The sequence below is a fragment of the Oryx dammah genome, unplaced genomic scaffold (genome assembly GCF_014754425.2).
Source record: "Oryx dammah isolate SB20612 unplaced genomic scaffold, SCBI_Odam_1.1 HiC_scaffold_28, whole genome shotgun sequence".
NCBI classification, from domain to species: Eukaryota; Metazoa; Chordata; class Mammalia; order Artiodactyla; family Bovidae; genus Oryx; species Oryx dammah.
In genome coordinates, this window is record NW_024070212.1 from 59,652,030 (window position 1) to 59,665,364 (window position 13,335).

Below are 13,335 nucleotides of genomic sequence, written 5' to 3' on the forward strand. Positions count from 1 at the left end.
TCAAGCAAGCATATTTTAAAGTGGCAGGTCTATATCCGAACTTTATGGTCTTAATGAAATCTTTATTCTAAGAACTGAACATTTTAACTCCACTGGAGCCACTGTTGTCTCAAGCCTCTCTCTGTTAATCATTTCCAAATCAAGTTCATGGGCAAGAGAAACATCTCTAGGGTACTCATGAAATGAGGTTGAACTCAGCAGTCATTGGAAGCAGGTACCTTTGAGCACCCTGAAGAACTTTTTCAAATATCTTACGCTTGCAATTCTGAAGAGCCTCTTTGGGTTTCAGTTATTATGAGGGAGAAAGAGAGAAAGCTGGTTAGCCAACAGAAGTTTTCAAAAGCCCTTGTATTACTAAATCATAAATAAAGTTCAGTGTGAAGTTTGAGGGTATTTATGCAATTCTTACATTTTGGCATGGTACAATTAGATTGGCAATATCTCCTTGTGAAAGATGTGATGGCTAACAGAAAAGGATTGCAGGTCAACATCGTGATTCACTGCCAAAGCTGTATGGACACTGCTTGCAAGATGCTTGGAGACAGTCCAGGCAGTTGTCCCTGAAGAAGTTTATATGAATGATGCTCATCAAATTAACCTCAACATTTTAAAACTGTGGAATGAACATGGTTAATCTCAAACTTTCCCTAATGTATGAACTTTTGCATTTGTCTACAATGCGGGAGACCCGGGTTCGATCCCTAGGTTGGGAAGATCCCCTGGAGAAAGAAATGGCAATCCACTCCAGTACTATTGCCTGGAAAATCCCATGGACAAAGGAGCCTGGAAGGCTATAGTCCATGGGGTTGCAAAGAGTTGGACACGACTGAGCGACTTCACTCACTCACTCACTCATTGCAGTGCTTTATCTTTGCTTGCTTAGAATTGATTACATACAGAAACTAAGCAGTTCAAAAATGGCCAGCTACCATTTGGAGCATCAACCCAATATTTCTGTAGAAGCTATAAACCTAACTCAAGTGCAAAGGCAATTAGAATCACCGGGGTCAGGCATTATAAAACAGTCAACTCAATCTCACAGTACAGTGTTCTGAGTGCACTGCACCCAGTACATAGTGCAGGCTATCTAATAGTCTGGAGGACAGATTCTAGGCTGTTACTGATGGTCAATAGTTAGAAGAGGGAGATATAAGCTAAATTAATAAGATATTGAGAATCTCTAGACACTTTGACTCATCTATGTTGCTTTGTATATTATCATAATAATACTTAAAAGAAGTCTTTTCTTGATTATAGAAGTTCTGCAGAATGGAAGGTAAACATGTGAGCAGTAGAGTCAGACAGCCATGAGCTAAATTTTTTAATTCTTCCACTTTTTAATTATATAAAGTGAAGTTGCTCAGTCATGTCTGACTCTTTGCAATCCCATGGCCTATAGGGATTACAGGCTTACCAGGGTTACCATGGCATTTTCCAGGCAAGAGTACTGGAGTGGGTTGCCATTTCCTTCTCCATTTAATTATATAATCACAGTCAAATTACTCTCTGTGTCTTGGTTCTTCAGCCATATAGTGAAGTTGCTGTGTAGCCCTGGGTGTAAAGTATTTAGAAGAGCATCTAAGTACCAAGTGAGTGTTAGCAATTATTGACATTGCTTAAGAGTCATTTTTCATTGTTTGATCCCACAAGTCCATGAAAAGTGAAACAAATCTACATGGCTTGGAAGTATAGACACTGATTACATAGTAAGGATTAGATCTGGGGGGTCTCATCTGGCTTATTTCATAAGATTGCTGTGAGACTTAACCAATATAAATAAAGTACAAAGGCTATAAACTAGTGATGATAAAGAGTTTTATTACTAGTGTTATTATTATTATTAATGTTAATATAATTTGCATGACCTAAAAATGTTCACCAATTATCAATGAGAAGTGGATTTCATTATAATAAAATAGTAGCAAAATATCATGAAATATTAGAGTCAGAATGAACCCTAAAAAATAACAAGAAATGTTTTCACTTCTCTACTTTGGCTAAAAACAACCAACCAAAAAACAAACAAACAAACAAACCCTAAAACTACCTTTGATCATCTATGAAGATACAATCACTCCTTTATAAAGTAGCCCATTAAAGTAGAAATACTTTTAAGTATTTTCAAATTATTTCTTTTATTTATCTAAAATTACTCACTATTTTTTTACCCATTGTCTCAGCTTCTTCCCTAATGACTCTCTCAGGATCCCCTAATTCCTCCTCTATATCATATCCAGTGTTCTACCTCATATGCATACCAGGTTTGCTTTTTCCTCTAGGCTAACACTTCTAATTCTTTTTAGTAATTCTCAGATAACCTTGTTTTGACTTTCTTCTTCATTCTAACTGCCCTCCCATGAGTGTGTTCCGGTTTGACATTTTTTCTCCTAAAATGTAATGCCTAATATAACTTAATATTATGAATTTAATCTTTTTCAGTACATGGTAAAGGGGAAATATAACTTATTTTCTTGGACATTGTATTTCCATTATGTAGCCTAAGATCAAATTAGTATTCTTAGCAACTGAATCACACACTTTACTACTTGACAAGCTTATAGTCAAGATGCTCCTAAATATCTTTCATACAATTTGCTCTTTTTTTTTTTTTTTTCCCTATCTTGCCGTTTTGTAGCTGGCTTTTCAGTTCAGTTCAGTTCAGTCACTTAGTAGTGTCTGACTCTCTGTGACCCCATGAATTGCAGCATGCTAGGCCTCCCTGTCCATCACCAACTCCCGGAGTTCACCCAAACTCATGTCCATCGAGTTTGTGATGCCATCCAGCCATCTCATCCTCTGTCATCCCCTTCTCCTCCCGCCCCCAATCCCTCCCAGCATCAGAGACTTTTCCAATGAGTCAACTCTTTGAATGAGGTGGCCAAAGTATTGGAGTTTCAGCCTCAGCATCAGTCCTTCCAATGAACACCCAGGACTGATCTCCTTTAGGATGGACTGGTTGGATCTCCTTGTAGTCCAAGAGACTTGCAAGAGTCTTCTCCAGCACCACAGTTCAAAAGCATCAATTCTTCGGCACTCAGCTGTCTTCATAGTCCAACTCACATCCATACATGACCACTGGAAAAACTATAGCCTTGACTAGATAGACCTTTGTTGGCAAAGTAATATCTCTGTGTTTTAATATGCTTTCTAGGTTGATCATAACTTTTCTTCCAAGGAGTAAGCATCTTTTGATTTCATGACTGCAATCACCATCTGCAGTGATTTTGGAGCCCCCCAAAATAAAGCCTGACACTGGCTTTTAGAACCTAAAAAATAGGATGTGCATTTATTTCTAATAAATTCCAACCCATTAAAACCAGCTCTTTGTTCTATCTTGACTACATTTTGTTTCAGATTCTTACTAGCTAACCCCTCCAGCTTTTTATCATCCACATATTGTGAGAAGTTTTCTTATCATTGATGTCTTTGAAATACCTAGTGTGTTGAAGGTTATAAAATTAGTGGTTGATACCAATCCTTCAATTAATACTTTTTTAGTACAATCATTCACATATTATACATTCTCTGAGTATTTTAACACCTAGTTTAGTTATACTCAGAGATGCCATGGGAACATTTGCAGCATTCCTCTAATTTACAAATAGCAACACTGAGAAGCCTCATGGATAGAGAAGCCTGGTTGGACTATAGTCCATGGGGTCTCAGAGTCATATATGATTTAGCAACTAAACAGCAGCAAGAACCCTATTATTAGAATAAACAAATCACAAAACCAGAAATAATCATACGCTGACAGTACCTATATCATAAAGCTTCCATCTAGAAACCTAGAACAATGCCTTATGAGAAGGTTCTCTGCATCCCACTCACCATTCCACTTATCTCCCTTTTCTGGCCTCAGTAGAGGACAAATGAAGACATTCTCTTTATTCTGAGAAACAAAGGGGAACTCAAGCAGAGTTTCCCTGTGAATTTTCACAAAATTACACATTTCTTACCTTCAGAATTATATTTTTATTGTGACCTATGAAAGGCACCATGGAACATGGTCTATATTCTGGTCAAGTGACAAATATCTCATTCTGACTTTTGTGTGTTCTTATAAATTTCTGAGAATAAAGTTAGATATGCCTTGCCTAAAAAAGACTATCATTTTTGTTAATGGATTAGATATTTATTTCAAATACTTTCTACTCAACACTTGGAGGTATCTACTCATTTTGCAACTACATATGCAAAGTACATCAAGAGAAATGCTGGGCTGGAGGAAGCACAATCTGGAATCAAGATTCCCAGGAGAAATAGCAATAACCTCAGATATGCAGATGGCACCTCCTTTATGGCAGAAAGTGAAGAAGGACTAAAGGGCCTCTTGATGAAAGTGAAAGAGGAGAGTGAAAAAGTTGGCTTAAAGCTCAACATTCAGAAAACTAAGATCATTGCATCCGGTCACATCACTTCATGGCAAATAGATGGGTAAACAATGGAAACAGTGGCTGACTTTATTTTTCTGGACTCCAACATCACTGCAGATGGTGACTGCAGCCATGCAATTAAAATATGCTTACTCCTGGGAAGGAAAGTTACAACCAAACTAGAAAGCAGATTATAAAGCAGAGACATCACTTTGTCAACAAAGTTCTGTCTAGTTAAGGCTATGGTTATTCCAGTGGTCATGTATGGATGTGAGAGTTGGACTATAAAGAAAGCTGAGCACTGAAGAATTGATGCTGTTGAACTGTGGTGTAGGAGAAGACTCTTGAGAGTCCCTTGGACTGCAAGGAGATCCAACCAGTCCATCCTAAAGGAGATCAGTCTTGGGTGTTCATTGGTTGGACCAATGTTGAAGCTGAAACTCCAATACTTTGGCCACCTGATGCTAAGAGCTGATTCATTTGCAAAGACTCTGATGCTGGGAAAGATTGAGGGCAGGAGGAAAAGGGGATGACAGAGAATGAGATAGTTGGATGGCATCCTCAACTCAATGGACATGGGTTTGTGTGGACTCTGGGAGTTGGTGATGTACAGGGAGGCCTGGGGTGTTGCAGTTCATGGGGTCGCAAAGAGTCAGACACAACTGAGTGACTGAACTGAACTGATGGAGTTCTCAATGTATATCTATATTTTGTACTAGTTATAAATTTCTTTAAAAACATAGTGGCTTTTTGGAGCTAACAATCTAACTAGGAAGACAAATACATTAACAAATACGCATAAGGCAATGTTGTAAATACTGTACAATGGAACGGGTATAAAGTTCGAAGCAAGAGTAGCAGAACTTGCAGCACCAAACTAGAATGTCAGGGGTGACCACGTGAAGGATGAATACACCTTTGTAGGGTTTAGGGGAAGGAAATATCCATGGTTTAAATACAACATTTCAAGCAAAAGACACAAACACAAAAATACCTAGTGTTCTATAAGCTTATGATAAAAGTGAAAGTGTTAGTTGCTCAGTTGTGTCCAACTCTTTGCAACCCCATGGACTGTAGCCTGCCAGGATCCTTTATCCATGGAATTCTCCAAGCAAGAATACTGGAGTGGGTAAGCCATTCCCTTCTCCAGGAGATCTTCCTGACTCAGAGATTGAACCAGGGTCTCCTGCATGTAAGCAAATTCTTTACCACCTGAGACATCAGGGAAGCCCACAAACCTATGGTAATAGTCCACTAACACTCCCCACCCTCCCCTAGATCCTTGCAATATACTAATCATTTTCCAAGCTTATGTTCTTATCTCCTAAAGTCTGTTCTGAACATGATAGACAAAGAGATTCTTGCAAAATCTAAATTAGATCATGTTACTAAAGTCCTCAAACTCTTCCAATGATTCATATAATAAAATTAAAGAATAAATATGTTAGAGTAATATTCCAGAACAAAATCAAACAATAAAAATCAAATTTTAAAAAGTAATATCACAGAATAAAATCAAAGTCCTGAAAATCCCCTTCTCCTAACCTCACGCTCATTCCAGTCTTACAAATCGCCAATCCCACATTTTACTAATATCCTGACCACATATCTTCAGACCACTCTGCTTCAGGCCACTTTTCTGGTTGCCTTGCTATTTTTTTAAACACTTTAAGGAGTGTTTCTCCTTAGGACCTACACCTTCAGCTTCCCCTGCCTGCAACATTTCTTACAGAGAGACATGTTTCTCCTTTTTGTTCTTCTCTAGTTTTCTCCACAGCACTTATCATCATGGGTCATTCTATAAACCTACTTATTTGTGCATTATCCACTTCCCATCACAAGAGTAAAAGCTCCATGAAGACATGTATTTTGTCTCTTTCACTGTATGCTGTATTCCCAAGTATTTTCACAGAATTGACATACAGAAGGAAGAATCAGAAGAAGGAAAGTTTCTCTGGTGCCATTTTATGAAGAATCTAGTGTTATATGTTAAGAAGAAATGACTTTATCTTTTAGACAAATATAAACTACTGAATGATATGGAATCCTTTGGAAAATGGAAGTGAAATCTTTGGATTTGGGGCCCTCAGGGTCAACTACCATTCTTTGCAGATTGCAGTCTAATCCGATTCCTTTTCAAGGTATGCAAGCCCTGAAGAGAAATCTCTGCTATAACTAACTGAGCTTATGAATATTTTAATATTCTATGATGATGTCCAACATAGCTGATTAAACCTACCAGCTTCTTTGACTGACTACTAAGAAACCACTGAAGCATAAGAAATTGGAATTATTGCTATTTACATATTCAAATCAAGAGTGAGAAATTAAGAGAGTCATAAGCTAACATAATTTTAAAATGAAATAAGCCTGTTTTTATGAGTGCAGAACAACATGAGAAAGGAATTTACATATAAGAAGGGTAACAAACTAGCTATATAGTAAATTTCTGAAGTCAACACAAAGATATTCAAGTAAACCACAATAAACACATAATTTTAGTTACGATGCTGACTTTGTTGTGTGTGTTACATAGACTATGTGAAACCAAAGTCTGCAACCAAGAGATGAGTGTGAATTAGTTGCAGCAATAAAAGAATATGTCAAGTAGACTGTGAGAAAATAGCAATTGTAATCCAGCAGGCAATCGAAATTCAAGGTGAGATTCCAGGGAGGATGAGCCAAGTGTCTTCTCTACGAGCAGAGAGCTATGAGTTATAAGAATAAAGAAAGTGTTTCATTGGTTTCAGAAACTACCAAAATTACAAGAAATGTTACTAATAAATTCTCTGTTGCTTGACTCATTATTTCCAAGGTCAGTACTTAGTAGCCACATGACCTTACCTCATTAATTGCTTACTAATTTAGTACACCACTTAGTATTCTTGCCTTGAGAACCCCATGAACAGTATGAAAGGTAAAAAGATAGGACACTGAAAGATGAACTCCGCAAGTCAGGAGGTGCCCAATATGCTACTGGAGATCAGTGGAGAAATAACTTGAGAAAGAATGAAGAAACAGAGCCAAAGCAAAAACAACACCCAGTTGTGGATGTGACTCGTGATAGACGCAAAGTCTGATGCTGTAAAAAGCAATATTACATAGGAACCTGGAATGTTAAGTCCATGAATCAAGGCAAATTGGAAGTGGTCAAACAGGAGATGGCAAGAGTGAATGTTGACATTTTAGGAAACAGCAAATTAAAATGGACTGGATTGGGTGAGTTTAACTAAGGTGAACATTATATCTACTACTCTGGGCAAAAATCCCTTAGAAGAAATGGAGTAGCCCTCATAGTCAACAAAAGAGTCTGAAATGCAGTACTAGGATGGAATCTCAAAAATGACAGAATGATCTCTGTTCATTTCCAAGGCAAACCATTCAATATCACAGCAATCCAAGTCTATGCCCCAACCAGTAATGCTGAAGAAGCTGCAGTTGAATGGTTCTATGAAGACCTACAAGCCCTTCTAGAACTAACACACCCAAAATATGTCCTTTTCATCATAGGAGGCTGGAATGTAAAAGTAGGAAGTCAAGAAACACCTGGAGTGACAGGCAAATTGGGCTTGGAGTACAGAATGAAGCAGGGCAAAGGCTAATAGCGTTTTGCCAAGAGAACACACTGGTCATAGTAAACACCCTCTTCCAACAACACAAGAGAAGACTCTACACTTGGACATCACCAGATGATCAACACCAAAATCAGATTGATTATAAATTGATTATTAAATTGAAGAACTTAGGGAAAACCACTAGACCATTCAGGTATGACCTAAATCAAATCTCTTATGATTATACAGTTGAAGTGAGAAATAGATTTAAGGGATTAGATCTGATAGACAGAGTGCCTGAAGAACTATGGATGGAGGTTCATGACATTGTACAGGAGACAGGGATCAAAACCATTCCCATTAAAAAGAATACAAAAAAGCAAAATGGCTATCTGAGAGGGCCTTACAAATAGCTGTGAAAAAGAAGAGAAGCTGAAAACAAAGGGGAAAAGGAAAAAGATACCCATTTGAATGCATAGTTCCAAAGAATAGCAAGGAGAGATAAGAAAGCCTTCCTCAGTGATCAATGCAAAGAAATAGAGGAAACCAATAGAATGGGAAAGATGAGAGTTCTCTTCAAGAAAATTAGAGATACCAAGGGAACATTTCAGGTACAGATGGGCTCAATAAAGTGCAGAAATGGTATGGACCTAAAAGAAGCAGAAGATGTTAAGAAGACATGGCAAGAATACACAGAACTATATAAAAAAGATCTTTATGACCCAGATAATCATGATGGTATGATCACTCACCTAGAGCCCACACATCCTGGAATGTGAAGTCAAGTAGGCCTTAGGAAGCATCACTACAAACAAAGCTAGTGGAGGTGATGGAAATCCAGTTGAGCTATTTCAAATCCTAAAAAATGATTCTGTGAAAGTGCTGCACTCAATATGTCAGCATATTTGGAAAACTCAGCAGTGGCCATAGGACTGAAAGAGGTCAATTTTCATTCCAATCCTCAAGAAAGGCAATGCCAAATGATGTTCAAACTACCACACAATTGCACTCATCTCAAATCCTTGTAAAGTAATGCTCAAAATTCTCCAAGCTAGGATTCAATAGTACATGAACCGTGAATTTCCAGGTGTTTTAGCTGAATTTAGAAAAGGCAGCGGAGAAGGCAATGGCATCTGACTCCAGTACTCTTGCATGGAAAATCCCATGGACAGAGGAGCCTGGTAGGCTGCAGTCCATGGGGTCGCTAAGAGTTGGACACAACTGAGCAACTTCACTTTCACTTTTCACTTTGATGCACTGGAGAAGGAAATGGCAACCCACTCCAGTGTTCTTGCCTAGAGAATCCCAGGGATGGGGGAGCCTGATGGGCTGCTGTCTATGGGGTTGCACAGAGTCAGACACGACTGAAGTGACTTAGCAGCAGCAGAAAAGGCAGAGGAACCAGAGATAAAATTGCCAACATTCGTTGGATCATCAAAAAAGCAAGGGAGTTCCAGAAAAACATCTATTTCTGCTTTACTGACTATGCCAAAGATTTTACCTGTGTGGATCACAATAAACTGTGGAAAATTCTAAGAGAGATGGAAATACCAGGCCACGTAATCTGCCTCTTGTGAAATCTGTATGCAGTTCAGGAAGCAACAGTTAGAACTGGACATGGAACAACAGACTGGTTCCAAATCGGGAAAGGAGTATATCAAGGCTGAATATTGTCACCCTTCTTACTTAACTTATATGCAGAGTACATCATGCAAAATTGCCAGGCTGGATGAAGCACAAGCTGGAATCAAGATTGCCCAGGAGAAATATCAATAGCCTCAGATATGCAGATGACACCACACTTATGGCAGAAAGTGAAGAAGTAAAGAGCCTCTTGATGATAGTGAAAGAGGAGAGTGAAAAAGTTGGCTTAAAGCTCAACATTCAGAAAACTAAGATCATGGCATCTGGTCCCATCACTTCATGGCATGTAAATGGGGAAACAGTGGAAACAGTGACAGACTTAATTTTGGGGGGCTCCAAAGTCACTGCAAGTGGTGTCTGCAGCCATGAAATAAAAAGCTGCTTACTACTTGGAAGAAAAGTTATGACCAACCTAGATAGCATATTAAAAAGCAGAGACATCACTTGCCAAAAAAGCTTCATCTGGTCAAAGCTATGGTTTTCCCAGTAGTCATGTATGGATGTGAGAGCTGGACTATAAAAAAAGCTGAGTGCCAAAGAATTGACTCTTTTGAGGTATGATGGTGGAGAAGACTCTTGAAAGTCCCTTGGACTGCAAGGAGATCCAACCAGTCCATCCTAAAGGAAATCAGTCCTGAATATTCATTGAAAGGACTGATGCTAAAGCTGAAACTCCAGTACTTTGGCCACCTGTTGTGAAGAACTGACTCATGGGAAAAGACCCTGATGCTAGGAAAGATTGAAGGTGGGAGGAGAAGGGGACAACAGAGGATTAGATGCTTGGATGGCATCACTGACTCAATGGACATGAGTTTGAGTAAACTCTGGGATTTGGTGATGGATAGGGAGGCCTGCCATGCTGCTTTCCATGGGGTCACAACGAGTCAGACACGACTGAGCAACTGAACTGAACTTAGTAGATTTTCAATCACACGATGCATTTCTCAGATTCTAAAGAAAAAGGTAAATGAGCCCTCTATTCATGAAAAGTTACATTATAACTTGCATTACCACTTATTTTCATACTTTTAGTCAAGCACAAGCTATAATATATTATATAGCCTTTACAATTATCTTCCAGAAATCTCAAAATATCAATAAAATTGTAATATTTTCTGTTTAGAGATATAAATTATATAATATGAGAAGGGAAGGGAAGTGAAAGTTGCTTGTTTGTGCCTAACTATTTGTGACCCCATGGACTATACAGTCCATGGAATTATCCAGGCCAGAATACTGGAGTAGGTAGCCTTTCCCTTCTCCAGGGGATCTTCCCAACCTAGGGATCGAACCCATTGCAGGCAAATTCTTTACCAGCTGAGCCACAAGGGAAGCCCATGAATACTGGACTGGATAGCCTATTCCATCTCCATTCAATCTTCCTGACCCAGACATTGAATCAGGGTCTTCTGCATTGCAGGTCGATTCTTTACCAACTGAGCTACCAGGGTATCTCCCTAACATGAGAAAATAAGATATAAAGGAAAGAAATTTCAAAGGTATTTCATATAAAAATGTTATATTGAGGAAAAGTATTACCAAAAATTTAGAAAAATATAAATTAATTAGTGTTTTTTTAATTTAGTCATTTTATTATTTATATGTGAAAGTTGGGAAATGATAAGGCAGTTAAAAATTATCTCATGTTATCTTTCTAACTTTAAATGTTAGAAATGAGTATCATGTTTTTAATTTTTTTTACACAATTGAGGAAACAGTAGTTGAGCAAGCATAGTAACTTGCTCAAGGCTACAAAGCAAAGTAAGGTTAACATTGGGCTATTAAAGAACCCACCTGCCATGGCTTCAACCCCTGGGCAGGGAAGATTACCTGGAGAAGGAAATGGCAACCCACTGCAGGATTCTTGCTTGGGAAATCCCATGGACAGAGGAGTCTAGCAGGGTACAGTCCACTGGGTCACAGGTCATGAAAGAGTGGAAATCACTTAGGGACTAAATAGCAACAACAAATTACCTGATGGCTTTCTACATTTTTCAGCTCTCTAATATTGCAGACAACATTACCCTGGACATAACATTCTGAAGAACAGCTTAATAATAACTCATTACATTCTTAATGGCTTGAGTCATGTGAAAAATAACATAGTCCTGGTTTTCTCAGGGATTTCAGGATAAATACAGTGCAAGTGAGGATGAGTCAGGTTGGCTTAATTTGACTTGTCTCACGATGCCTCCAGTATCACAGAGTAGATTAAATGAGCCTGAAAACTTTCCTCCTCAGTGAAGGGTGGTGTCTGCCCAGTAGGTCCCTTATGGCCAACATTTGTTCTGATTGGTTGAGTGTCTTACCTAATGGTTCAGGTGTCTGTTCTAATTGGTTAGTGCTTTTGCCATATTCAATGAGACATATTTTGAAAACTGAGTAAGTTTTCTCAAATGTTTAACAATATAAATATCGTTCCATATTAAAAACATTATTTCCAGTCAGTCACACACTGCAGCTTCCTGTCACCACTCAGAGATATTTTTCTTCCTAGTATCTCATCCAAGGGTGTCAGTTCTCTCTTGGGGACACTTGAAGGGTCAACATTCATTAGAAAGTTCTCGTATGTGTGCATGGTCAGTTGCTTCAGTGGTGTTCAACTCTTTGCAACCCTATGGTCTGTAGCCTGCCAGGCTCCTCTGTCCATGTGATTCTCCTGGCAAGAATCCTGGAGTGGATTGCCATGATCTCCTCCAGAGGATCTTTGCCCCCAGAGGTCAAACCCATGTCTCTTGAATCTCCTGCATTGCAAGTGGATTCTTTACTGCTGAGCCACTGGGGAAGCCCTAAAAGTCCTCAGGTAAAGGCAATTTCTATATCTGCCCCTAGTGATACTTCTCAGAAGAATGTGTGTATTCCCCAGTACTCAGCATCATTTCTTTGAACACTGAGAGAACATATTAAATGAAAAAATAAAGCTAAACCTTCCAACAAAATATATTCTAATCCTTAAAGAAGACTGTAAAATATGTGAAATAAAAGGGAAAAAGTAATGTCACACAGTGAGATAATTTTGAGATATTTGCACACTGTAAACATCAGCCTTCTGAGAGTGGTGTTCCAATAGTATCACTTACTCCATTCCACTTGGAACCATCACCTTTAAAAGCCTCCTCACTGTCCAGTTGAAATTTTCTTAATTTTCTCTCCTGTCTCTTCCATTGTTGTAGAAACCAATTAAAGTCACCTTAGCTAATCAGTAGGTAGAAAAAGTGGGAAAACAGCAATATAAAGATAGAGGCCCTCTAAAATATAATTAGAATATGCCATAGGGCATTCTGTACTCTTAACCTCTCGGTAAAGCCTAAAAGTTTAAAACTGTCATTATTCATCTTTGTTAAGAACTGCCTTTCAGCTAGTTTCTTCTTCCTTCCTTTCTTCTTTCTTTTCTTCTTTCCTACTTTCTTTGCTTCCTTCAGTTTACCCCTATATCCCTTTCTTTGTCTCCCTTCTCTTCCCTTTTCTTTCCTTTCCTTTCTTTTTCTTTCTTTTCCTCTATTGTATAATGGTCATTTAATCATCAAGACACCTCACAAATTAAGAATTGTCCTCAGTTTTTAGATGAAAAAAAATGGAAGCCAAGAGGCTGAGTAACTTGTCAAAACTATATATTTAGTAAGTTGCATAGCTAGACTTGAAATAGGTGATCTTCTTTGAAAATAGAGCTATGACAAACCTACACATTGTGTTGAAAAGCAGAGGTATTACTCTACCAACAAAAGTCCATATGCTCAAGGCTGTACTCTTCCCAGTGGTCA